The following is a 13,581-nucleotide window of genomic DNA, read 5'->3' on the forward strand; positions in this document are numbered from 1 at the left end:
AAATGGGATCTGGCAAATGTTTTTTTTGCACTCATATGATATCAGCCATTAAAGTTCCATGCACTCTGTCCCCTCCCCCTTCCTCTGTGTCTCCTGGGAAAGGGGGGGGGGGCTCTTATCAATGTGAAGAAGCCACTGAAGGAAATGCCAACTTAAGTCAAGGAGTCTGCACACTGCTATTCATCTTCTGTTTGCTGTGATGAGGGATTTGGGGGCCAGGATGTCCCAAAACCATTCGGCAGGGAGACGGGTGGCACTCTGGATATTGTGTGACAGGATCTTGTACAGGATCAGATTACTGGCATTAGTACTCAGGACGCAGAACATGGAAGCAGCAGGATCCGGCTCAATACACAAGCATGGGAAATGTGCTCATGGATCTACAGACCCTTTTCATTCTGGACAGGAAACACAAGTTTGCAGATGTTAAACAGCTGGGAGACATTAGAAAGTGATACATGGGAAACAAGTTTACATCAAATATAGCATACAGTACACACACATTCACACACACTGCTGAGATTTTCATCTGTGAGAAAGAGAGATACTGTATGAAATGAATAAATTGGATATCTGAAAGGAAAAGCACATCTTCATTACCCTTTTCTGAGAAATTAATTAAACCTAGCAGTTAGAGAACATTTATTATCTCGTTAAAATGAGCTGGAAGAAAGTAGAACTCAGGAAGAGATGAGATCAACTTTTTAATTTCAAAGATTCAGCCTCATAGGAGATAAAATACTACACTCACTATCTTGTCCAAAGCAGATGGTATCTGCGATGTTGTGATGCATGCAAGCCAAGAGCCGGTCTCCAGAGTAACAAGTGAAAGACTAACAAGATATGGTCATTCTCATGAACAGACAAATGGGAGAAAAGATATAATACCATTTGGCACTTTTCTTGTCAGCTGTCACTTTTACAATAGACGTGTCTTTGATGATTAGCTGAAACAATGTGTGCTGAGAGATATCATGTTTGTTGCCAGAATCAGAAACATCTGTTACTCTGAACCATCCACTGATCTGAAAACTGAGATTTTAAGAACAAGAATTTCCTCCGTTTTTTTGTCTGTTCCGCAGTTTTTTTTGTGTGTTTTTAATTAGAACAAAATCCCTGCAGATGCATCAAACACATACCTTTCATTTTAATATAAAAAGCAAGCGACAACTATGTGACCTCAATAGTACATTCAATAGCTTCAAAGCCTTTGAAAGCAACTGACCTGTCAGGTCAGCATGATCAGTTTGGTGAAGCATTACTCTCAACATGTTTTGTAACTTTATAATGAAAGAATACAAATATTAAATTATATTAGCTACTTTTTTAAGATAATACAGAAGTAGCCATCCGGCACTGCATACATTTAGAGGTCCAGTCGTCAATTACATTGTATCATTCTTAGAAGATACAAGAAGTGCTATAGATACAGTATAGTTAGTATAGTTATCCTGTAATGAGGACACAAAATGTCTTGGAACCAATATTTTCCTTTTCAGATATGTGGACAAGTCTAAGTAGGACTGTCAAGTGATAGAAGTAGAGGACACTTCTTAGAAGACACAGTGGTAGAAGTAGAGACTGGTTCGGCCTTGTGTCAAAGTCTAGATGTAGAGCTGACCATGAAAACTCCGTATTGAGTTTTTACGAACTCCATGTGTCCAATACATACAAGGAAATTAAGCCGATCAACGACAGATGGACTGACTTTGAATTCGGACAGCATACAATATACTGTAAAGTCCAAATGTGTCGAGTGTAAACCACCAAATTACATTTGAAAAGTTCTTCTATGGAGGAAAATGTCAGCCTTTTACCTGGGGAGAATTTACTCTATTTTAATTGAAATAAGCTTTTTTGAGTCATTCTCGGTTAGTTGCAAAATATTATATAGAATATGGCTGTCCTGCTCTGTCAGAAGTAATTTTGAATTTTTGTTATTGAGACAGATTGCATTTCACTGTCTGACCATACAAACTGAGGTTTGCACTCAAATAGACTCCAGGAGACCTGGCAATCACTCCAGCATCTGAAATGACTCAAAATCTAGGTTCCCAGAATGCTGTTAAGAAATGCTGTACTTTTTTTTTGCAGATACGGCTCACTGACTCTTTCAGCTGGTAAATGTTGTTTTTCATGAAGTGCCAATGTGATCACTTTTGGCATGAGCAAGGAATTCTGTTGAATTCACAGGAAACACAGAGTCTGCAGAGCCTCTTGTGGAGAAGCTGCTGAGAAGAAGCAGACTGAGTCATCAGGCTACAATTCTGCAATTCTACAATTTATGTAACAGATTCTTTTATCCAAAGTGACCTACATCAGACAATGAGTACAACGCAAACAAGGATCTAGAAAAAAAGGAAACAATGCCAGTATTATTTCATGTGGGACATCACAAAGTGAAAACACAATGTGACATCACAAAGGGAAGTAACCCCTCCCCCAGGTGGGTGATAGTCCTACGGCTGCATATTTTTTTCTGTCCCCTGAGCCCAACTTCCCAATGTCAAAAACATAGTATCAAGCGAGGAAAGATCGAGCCACCAGTGCCCTCCCAGAGAAGGGCTCATGGGCTAACACAGCTCAATTGCATTTAAAGCAACAGAAACAGTCTGTTTAAATGCATGTTAAAATACAGGGTCTAACTGGATTTTTAGCAAGAAACTAGGATACAGACATGGTTTGGGCACCGCTGAGATTTCTTTAAACCTGTTGAAAAGATAATGTAAAGGCCAATAATTTGACTTATTTTAGTTTTCGTCTATGGTGGAGTTTTGGGGCTTTTATTTTGAAGGCTTCCTTTAACCGGAAGTGCGGTACAACGGTAGCTATGGCAACAAACGCCAGTAAAAAGACGTTGATGGAGAGTTAAACAGTACAGAAACTTTAAAGAAAACAGTGTTTTGGCATCAGTCAATTGGGGAACAAGGTTGGTACAATTACATAAAGAATATTTTAGTTATGTAAATGTTTATTACAAATGTATGACGTTCTGTAAAGTTAAGGAAGGAAATTAATGAGCTGCTCAGTTAAAAAACGTTTGTAATTATTGTTTGTTTTTTGCTCAGCTCTTACGTTGATGAATGACACCGACGGACATTAAAGGCATTTATCACCAGTTCTGGCCTTCTTTATATTGACTGGATGCTACAGTAAGAGCTTGACCATCGCCACGCTGCTGCACAACGTGGTCTCAACGTTCAACTGCAATCCCGTGACGTCCAGCAGATGGCAGCGTATGGTCAGAAAGGGAAACGGTGTAAGGAAGAAAATTCGAAATGGAAGAATTAGAAGATGCATCGATGAGTCAAGTAGACACAGATGAACAGTGCACAAGTTTACAAGAAGAAACTCAGGACTTAAAGGACTCTCTTCATGATGAAGGTGAGGAGGGACAAAATGAAAGGGTTTCAATCACATGTAAAGATCAAATATCATCTGAGCTTCAAGACAAAGCCCACAGCTCGTCAGATTTACCGAGACGTTCAGAAAGGTTAAAAGTGCAAACTGAAAAGATGACAAGTTACCTAAAAGAAGAAATTGATAGAAAGGAGAAAAAACTAATAACTTATTATGAACTATGGAAAACACAGGTGCGTCAAACAAGAGTCTGGTTAAAGTCAGATATCACAGAAGAGAAGATGTCAGAGCTTGCCGACATTGTAGAACAAAAGAAAGAGGACGTGCTAAGGCTGTATTCAGAAATAAGGAACCAAGCAGCACCATCACTGGATATAAGGAGAAAGGTAGACTCATGCGAGGCAGTAACTGATGACATCATAAAGATAATTCTGTTCAGAATAAGTGGTGTTGATGGTGATTTTGATGCAGAGCGTGAAGGATTTCGTTTACGTGGCCTTTTAAAGCACGACTACGCCCTGTCTGTTTATGGCTCAACAGCAGCATCAGAACGCAGCCAGCAGTCCTTATCTTCACAGCTCACAACAAAACGAGCCGACGCAGCGGCAGAACTAGCAGCAAAAGAGGCGGAATATGAGATCGTACTTGAGGAACAAAAACAGAAAGAAAAGATAATAGCCCTAGAGGAGGAGCACAAGAAACAAATGGCAGAGTTGGAGCGCCTGAGAGCCCGAAAGGATGTGAAAACCGCCCGAGCCAGGTTTCATGCTTACGACAGGGAGTTAACACTTTTGGATGATGTACATTCAGTAAAAGGTGAACACACCCCAACACCCCAACGGACCGCACAAGAACTCCCTTTCAATTCTATGCAAGCAGCTTCCCCTAGAGACACTCATGTACATTCAGTAAAAGGTGAACACGCCCCAACGTTCCAACGGACTGCTCAAGAACTCCCTTCCAATCCTATGCAAGCAGCTTCCCCTAGTGTCGCTCAAATAGCGAAAGCAGTGCAAGATGGCTTAAATTTGAACAGACTTCCCACACCTGAACCAACAGTGTTTAGTGGAGAACCAATAAGCTTCATTGAATGGAAATCCATGTTTGTGTCATTGATTGAACAAAAGTGTATCTCAGCTGCAGATAAACTGTACTATTTGAAAAGATACGTAACAGGCCCAGCTCGCAAATGCCTTGAAGGGACTTTCTTCAGAAACGATGAAGAAGCATACAAAGAGGCTTGGAACAAACTAAACCAAAGGTACGGTCAACCATTTGTGGTCCAGAAGGCATTTAGAGACAAGCTATCAAACTGGCCTAAGGTGCAGTCTAGCGATGCTGATGGACTAAGAGCATTCGCAGATTTCATAAATGCATGCATGCTCGCAATGCCTCATGTAAGGGGGTTGCATATACTCAATGACAGCGAAGAAAACCAAAAGATGTTGCTCAAACTACCAGACTGGATAATTGCGAGATGGAACAGGCAGGTAACAAAGACTTTAATGGAGGGTGGTGAGTTTCCAAGTTTCAGTGACTTTGCCTCTTTTCTCTCATTAGAAGCAGAAGTTGCCTGCAATCCAATCACTTCCATCCAGGCACTTCATGACAGTGACAAAGGGAACACAAAGGAAAGCAAAAGAAACAAGGCAAGTGTATTTAACACAAACACAGCTGAAGAAAGTGACCAACAGACGCCAGCAAATGGCTCTCCATGCATGCTGTGCCAAGACACTCATAGGCTGAACAAGTGTCCAAACCTCCTGAAAATGTCTCTGGAAAACAGGAAGAAATATGTAAGAGACAATAGACTTTGTTACAGTTGTCTAAAGCAAGGGCACAATGCGAAAGACTGCAAGCGCCGCCTTACTTGTGAAACCTGCACGAAGAGGCACCCAACCTGTCTTCATGATGACAACTTCAGCAGCTATCTGCAAACAGAAACACATGTGAGTACAGATAACACGACTCAAGGTAACTCTCCTGAAATAGCAACAGTCATGTCACTTAATGTTGCCAGATCCGAACAAATAGTCAGCACTTCAATGATAGTTCCTGTGTGGCTGTCAACTACTACCAATCCGCACAAAGAAAAACTTGTCTATGCATTATTAGACACTCAGAGCGACACTGTCTTTGTTGATCAGGAGGTAACGCATGACCTGCAGGCAGATGTTTGTCCTGTGAAGCTGAAATTGACCACCATGATGGGTAAAAATGCTGTAATAAGTAGTGGAAAGGTGTCTAATCTCATTGTGAGAGGTTATAACTCTGCCACAGTTGTAAAGCTCCCCAATGCATACATGAAAGAATATATACCTGCCAACAGAGAACACATACCTACGTGTGAAACAGCAAAACAGTGGAGTCACTTACTGCCAATTGTAGACGAAGTCCCTCCACTCCTCAGTTGTGAGGTGAGTCTCCTCATAGGTTATACTTGTCCCGGAGCTCTCGCACCCAAACAAGTGATATTAGGCAAGGAAAACGAGCCCTATGCCATTCGCACCGATTTAGGTTGGAGCATAGTGGGCAACTCTGTTCCACGTGACCAAACGGACATGGCAAGCAGTCTCTGTCATAGAGTCACTGTAAAAGAAATCCCTCCCTCCACTCCAGCTGATGCAATACGTGCTTTGGAAGGAGATTTCAAAGAGACCGATGGAAGTGAAAGGACAGTGTCGCAAGAGGATTCAGTATTCCTCCAGAAACTTGAGCATGGCATAACGCAAACAGAGGACGGCCATTTCGAAATGCCACTGCCATTTAAAGAAAAACCAGAAATGCCAGATAACAAACATCTTGCAGAAATCAGACTAAATCAGCTCAAGCGGAAACTCACAAAGGATGAAAAATACGAACAGGATTACATGAAATATATGAGTGACATAATTAAAAGGGGCGATGCAGAAATGACTGATGACAATGGATCAGCCGGTGAGACATGGCATATACCGCACCACGGCATCTATCTTCCAAAAAAAGACACCATTGATCTTCCAGTCGGAGACCCAGAGGTGAGAAAGGGACAAACATTAAACACAGAGACTGCTGAAGTTACAAGCCTCAGTGACCGGCTCACAAAATTCTCTTCCTGGTCCCATGCTGCTAGGGCGGTTGCACGGCTCAGACGATACCTTCTCAAAGACAAATCAAAGACACTAGCCACTGTAACTGAAAGACAAAATGCAGAAATTGTGATTATCAAAGATTTACAAAGACAAACCTATCAAAATGAAATAGAGACACTAAGCAAAGGCAAACAACTTCCAAAGACCAACAAATTGTGCAACTTAGATGTTTTCTTGGACAAGCACAATGTGCTCAAGGTGGGAGGAAGGCTCCATCACTCTTCTCTTCCCAGCTCATTCAAACACCCAATCATCATCCCCAGGGAACACCATATTGCGAAACTTATAGTTGCCCACTGTCATGAAAGGACCAATCATCAGGGAAAGGGCTTCACGATGAACGAGGTACGCTCCAATGGCTATTGGATTCCAAAGTTAAATCAAATGGTTTCTTCCTACATTCGCCAGTGTGTGTTTTGTCGAAGACAGAGGAGTCCCGTGGAAGGACAAAGAATGAAAGACTTACCCCCAGAGAGAGTTGAACACTCCGCACCATTCACTTACTGTGGTATGGATGTGTTTGGACCGTTCCTGACCAAACAAGCAAGGAAAGAATACAAAAGGTATGGCCTCCTCTTTACATGCCTTTATTCACGTGCAATCCATGTTGAAATGCTAGAGGACCTATCTACAGACACTTTTATAAATGGACTCAGATGCTTTATTGCTTTGAGAGGCTCCGTCAGACAAATAAAATGCGATCAGGGTACAAACTTTGTAGGTGCCAAAAATGAGCTGAACGCAGCACAAGGTGAAATGGACACTGACAAACTGACAGCCTTTCTTGCAGAAAAACAATGCGACTTTGTCCTAAACACCCCTCATACTAGTCACGCAGGTGGAGTGTGGGAACGACATATACGGACTGTGAGAAACGTTCTCAATGCAGCATTGGCTCTTGCACCAGGTCGCCTTACCGACTCGTCCCTGAGAACTTTCTTGTATGAGGCGGCTGCTATTGTAAACAGCCGCCCCCTGACAACAGACAATCTCAATGATCCACACAGTTTACAGCCGCTCACTCCAAATCATCTCGTCACCATGAAAACTTCAACTGCTCTGCCCCCCCCAGGACAGTTTGTCAACAAGGACTTGTACGCACAAAAACGATGGCGTCAAGTGCAGTACTTGCTTGAGCAGTTTTGGTGCAGATGGAAAAGGGAATACCTGCAGAACATTATGGTCAGACAAAGATGGCACACGCCTAAAAGAAACATGCAGATTGGTGACATAATAATAGACAAGGATGAAATGCAACCACGTTCCCTGTGGAAACTTGGACGAGTTTTGGACATTGTAAAAGACATAGATGGGCTTGTCAGAAAGGTCAAAATCGGTTTTGCTGACAAACATCTTACCAAGAAGGGTCGGCGTGTGAACAAAATGTCTATAGTAGAACGCCCAGTTCATAAGTTAGTTCTGCTACTGGAAGACTATGAAAAGTAACTCTACAATGCGGAAATTGTTTTGATGTGTGAAAGTTACAACACGTTTACAGGGTTGTTTGTTGTTGTTGTTGTTTAATGATTTAAAGAAATTATTTGTGTTTTGTGTTTATCAGTAAATAATTTGGTGGGAGTGTAAAGGCCAATAATTTGACTTATTTTAGTTTTCGTCTATGGTGGAGTTTTGGGGCTTTTATTTTGAAGGCTTCCTTTAACCGGAAGTGCGGTACAACGGTAGCTATGGCAACAAACGCCAGTAAAAAGACGTTGATGGAGAGTTAAACAGTACAGAAACTTTAAAGAAAACAGTGTTTTGGCATCAGTCAATTGGGGAACAAGGTTGGTACAATTACATAAAGAATATTTTAGTTATGTAAATGTTTATTACAAATGTATGACGTTCTGTAAAGTTAAGGAAGGAAATTAATGAGCTGCTCAGTTAAAAAACGTTTGTAATTATTGTTTGTTTTTTGCTCAGCTCTTACGTTGATGAATGACACCGACGGACATTAAAGGCATTTATCACCAGTTCTGGCCTTCTTTATATTGACTGGATGCTACAGATAATATGGGACCTTTTTGATAAAAGCTTGTTGCTCAAGCAGGGAATAGGTTTCTCAAGACTTTGACGTTTTAGCATTGTTCTGTTATTTACCAAAGTTATAAACGCTCTAATTCCAGCTCATAACATTAGAAATAGTGGCTTTTAATTTAAACCCCATAAGCTATGTATACATTTAAAACACTTCAGCCAGACACTTTCTCTATGTTTAACAGTGCGTTACTGTTATTCTTGTTTTAAAACCATGGAGATCTCCTCCACTCTGACTTGATTGTCATGTTTTATTCATACTGTAGCATATAATAGGAAGGAGGAAAAAATGAAATAATTCTGGCTGTTACAGATAAGACGTGTGTGGGAAGACTCTTACTATGAGAACAAAGTCAGTATGTTACAGGCACACCGCTGTGCCTGAATCTAAATATCTGCATACATTATGACAAGATCTCAGAAGCAGATGGTATCCGGCTTCCGGCATTACTTAGTCCTCTGCTACACAGACCACACACCTGTACAAGATGCTTTTATTTCATAAAATGTATTCATTTATTCACACATTTATGTGGGACAATTATTGGCGTTTTTTACCAGCAACATTTTGGTAGTGTTGCAATAACTTTGTAAGATGTAGAAATGTTATAAACTTTTTTCCTGCAACATGAGCATACAGACTAAGTATTCACCAAAGAAGCTGTCTGATGTCTGAATCTTGTTTAATGAGTATTAAACAAAAATATATAAAAAACGTTACCTAATGCAATCTCTGATTAACAGCAGCTTTGTGTATATAAAAAATAACAAAAATAACAGTAAGAGTTAATATTCGAACAGTTCTTCGCTCCTTTCTAAAAAGCTGATATTTACGGTAAATGTTTTTTTGGGGGCAGCTTAAGTGAGACAGGACATGTTGGGTAGAGAGATTGGTATCCAGCAAACAACTGAGGTTGGATTCAAAGTCATGGCCACTGAGATGGGGACTAATAGCCTATATAGGGCTCGCACTGTTGTATAAAAACGCAATCTGAATCTACAATAGTACTTCTTGAAAAGTACTTCTTCTCTATTAGAAATGAAGTAGTTTAAATTGATTTTTCTCTTTTATTTAGTTGAAAAACAATTTGACTATTTAGGTTTAATATAGAAAGGAAAACACAACAATAAAGTTGTTGTGTTCTTGAAGTGTTAAAAGTGGTATATTTGAAAATATAAACTCTGTACATGAAGAAAGATTTTAAATCTCTATGAGGACTGGACAAAAGCCCTGAGAGGTAGTTGTGTTTGTCGGGAAGCTCTCGTTTTTTTAATTTCTGGCAGTTAGATGGCTTTTATTTCACTCTAAATGTAAATATATAATTTTACATCAAAAATAATATGCATAGACACGTTTCAGAAAAATGCTATCTACAACATCCTGTACTTAGCAAGTCAAACAGGAACACTTTTCTTGCTGGTGAATATAACTTAATCTTAATCTACATAAGTCTACACTGAGTGTAAATAATTCCTATATCTGAGTGTAGTGCAAATGCAGTTAAATGAAACATTAGACATATTTAATGGTTTATAATTAAATGGAATTACAGTTTTACAGTTTAGATGTTTGCCATCATAAGGAGAAAAAAAACATTCAAAATATGCACAAAACAGTTCAAACTTCACAGGGTAGAGCTATGACTCACTCTGCTTTGTTCATCTTGAGTCTCAGGGTTTGGAGCATCTGAGAACAGTACTTTTGCGTGATAAGCAGGTTGGCCAGAAGGTGGCACTCTGGTAACAGCTGTAAACTGATGGTAAACAGCATCTATGCAGGAAGATAATTTACAACATCATCTCTATACTCACCAGGACATATAAGAAACTACATCAGAGGTCCAAATGTACTCCCCTGTCCTAGCTATAAGGAAAACTGAAATATACAGAGAGCTGATCAAGCTTTTTCCAAATGTTTGTTTCAGAAATAAGACTAAAAAAACATATACGTATACTTTTTCATTAAAATGTAGTTAATTTTTTTCGCATTTGCCTAATACATATTTAACATCAGATATTCTGCTGACACAAAAGTTGTTGCACCATTTTACATTTACAAGAGATAATGAATAAAACATGAATTAAAGCACCAGTTCCTTTCCAGTGATAAAGATGTGTTATGACACCATGATTCAGAAGAGGAAAGCACTTACACTCCTTTATTATACAATCTTATGTAATCTTTATAAGGAATGATTCAGGGGGAATCTGTGTTTATTCACTAAATAAACATAATGCCCAGTCAGTATCCAGTCATGAGTGCTTGACAATCAGTTGGGTTACAGGGAAAGTAACCTTTACAAGCTAAATATTCATTTAAACATCAGTATGGAAAAGACATGAAGAGCCTTCAACAATTCAGAAATAATGCTGATATCGCAACTTTTTTTGAGATAGTTATGTTGTTGTTTTTTTTAATTAAAATTTGGGTCAAATAGTCCAATTGTTTATGTGTGGGAATAAACCGGAGCACAACATGTGCTGAATATGTAGAGTCCTGACAGACAGACACCTGCCAGCCTCTGCCAGTCCAGACTTTATATGCTCCACTGTGACTGTCTTTGTTTTGGGGGAGGTCGAGGTGGGGAGGGGCTGGAGAGGCTGAGGTGGTCACATGTGGACCAGCACCTGCTTTCTTCAGATGCTTGTATTGACGACGACTGTCTGGAGTGAAGGCTTTCTTGATCTTTCTCCATGTGGAGATTTTCTTTTGCTCGCACAATACTTGAAACACCTCCGCTCTCTCCTGCAGCGTCTGATTGGCCTCCTCCATTTCTTTCTGGAGGCCCTCAGCCCTCAAAAACTGGAATTCGTCTTGTCTTTGGAGGTCCTCCACAGTCTTTTTCAGAGTCTGATTGGTCTTGTCCTGCGCATTGAGTTCATCACACAGCACAAGGCAGCGGCTCTCCAACATCTCAATCTGCTCTGCTTTTAACAGTTGATCACTGATGACCTCTGCTTTCATCGACATTTGGAGATCCAATTCCCTTTGGAGGTCCTCCACCTTCTTCTGCAGGTTTTGATTTGTTTCCTCTTGTGCTGTGAATTTGGAGGACAGCTCACGACATCTTTCAGTCTTTTCCTCCAGCTGGTTCATCAATGCCAGAGTTTGTTTGGCACTTTCTTGCTGCATGTCCTTAATCATTTGCACGAGGGCTTCATTTTCAGCTGTAAGGCCTTGGTCCAGCTGCAGGCCACTTGAGGCTGTCTCCTGGAGCTTTGTTGTCAGTGCTGCAATAACACCCATGAGCTCTTCCTTAGAATTGGTGGAGTAATCGATCATGTCTGGTTGTGTTTCACAGGATGGATTCAGATGGATACGTTCTTCCTTCAGCTCCCTGATCTCCTTTTCACACTCCAGTCTCTTATGATGCTCCAAGTCCAACCTTTCCTCCAACTCCTCGATGATGTTCTTGTAAAGCATATTTTTGCCTGACCTGCTTTGTTCAGCTCCTTCTCTTTTTTCAGAAAGATTTTCAGTCCCTGTATTTCATTCTTCAGGTCTGCCACCACCTGCCAGTGGGGTGGGCGTCTCTGGTGTGAAGAGCGATGGAGTCCAGACTGGTTGGGTTGGTAGTGCTGCCTTTGGTAGAACGTTTCAACGTATGGCTGAGCAGCATGCCGGTAGTTGTCGCTCTGTTGGAAGCCCCTGCTGTCGGCTCCTTGTGCGGAGTGCCTGAAATCATCAGTACCCATATTGACTGCCCTCCTCTGGGATCTGCTGTACTCCATGACTCTTCTTAACACAAATATGTCTTTAAAGAAGAACTCTGAGTGGGCTTATTGAAGTGTCTGTTGGACAATGCTGTATCTCAATCTGTGAACTGTTTAAGTCTCAGAAGGAATCAGTGAACTGATGAGTATCTGAGTCACTCTGGTACTTAAACCTTGAAGACTGAGATTCTAAATGACGTTGATGGTCAAGTTCTAGAATTATTTTGATCTCTTTTTTTCTAATCATTCTTTAATATGACATCATAGTGTCTTTGAATTGACCCCTGGGCACAAATAAAGTTTTTTGAATTGAACTGAATCATTCAAATCATGGCCTGTTAATTAAACTTAAACAAAATGGCTGCCCCATGCATCTATTTAGTATAACCCTACACACGTAGGGATTAGCTTGCTTGAATTCAACAATGGGATTATTGTATTGGATTTTGGATCATTGCAGAAAATAAGTTTTTAGGAACAGGATGACGAGACATTGTAAAGATAAGCTGGGATAAGATATGTTTATTGTCACTGTGCAAGTACAATTAAATACTGTTGGAGCAGTCCGGTATATATCATATCAATATATATATATATACACAAATTATAGTGATTTGTAAATATACAAAACACTATAACCAATTTACAAATAAGAATATGGATCAATAATTCAGTATAAATAGACCGTATGCAGTTAAAATATATAATTTGAAAGGGACAAAAGTTAAACAGATTTGTAAAAAGGGCCCATCTGGCATGTCAGATCTTGAGCAACTTTGCTATCTGGGTATTCTCAGAGTTCTTATAATTGTTCCATACCAGCAAATTATTTTCTTTACGACTCATCTAACCAACATTTTTAATTCAATCACTTCACTATAATGAGGTTCAGCCATTAGCGTATAGTGAGATGTTGAGAAAAAGCATTGGCATTGCAGTGCAGACTAAACAGCACTGGATAAGACAACAGCGCCACTGTGGGGAATGGAGGAATATATGCTGTGAAAGAAGAGACGGGAGTAAACTGTTAATAAAAATTTATTGTACCGGAACCAAAGTAACACAAGTTAATATGTTATGTTCGTCAATTTAAATACCCAAAAGAATAAAACTGGTTTACAGTAAAAATAAGTGTTAACGATTACTGAAATCATAGTAAAATAATGAACATTAAAATGGATGCACTGGATGGTTACGTTGGACAAATTGAAGAAAACAGTTCTGTGAACAGAACATGAAACTCCAGTAGATTAATTAGTATTCCTCTTTGCATTCGTATCTACTAATATTAGTAAATCAGTTTTTCAGTTTGGAGCTGCATAGTAAAATAGTAATCTGG

The 13,581-nt window shown here is 39.9% G+C and overlaps 2 long non-coding RNA genes across 2 annotated transcripts; both read left to right on the forward strand.

The window, feature by feature from the left end:
* The first annotated feature begins 2,731 nt into the window (after positions 1-2,731).
* Positions 2,732-3,550, forward strand: LOC306840991. The gene is made up of 2 exons (XR_013781415.1): positions 2,732-2,929; positions 3,069-3,550. It is a non-coding gene; the product is annotated as an uncharacterized lncRNA (long non-coding RNA).
* Positions 3,551-6,670: 3,120 nt separating this feature from the next.
* On the forward strand, positions 6,671-8,464 carry LOC306840649. The gene is made up of 2 exons (XR_013781358.1): positions 6,671-8,275; positions 8,415-8,464. It is a non-coding gene; the product is annotated as an uncharacterized lncRNA (long non-coding RNA).
* Positions 8,465-13,581: the final 5,117 nt, after the last annotated feature.

The sequence above is a fragment of the Symphodus melops genome, assembly GCF_947650265.1.
Source record: "Symphodus melops genome assembly, chromosome: 19".
NCBI classification, from domain to species: domain Eukaryota; kingdom Metazoa; phylum Chordata; class Actinopteri; order Labriformes; family Labridae; genus Symphodus; species Symphodus melops.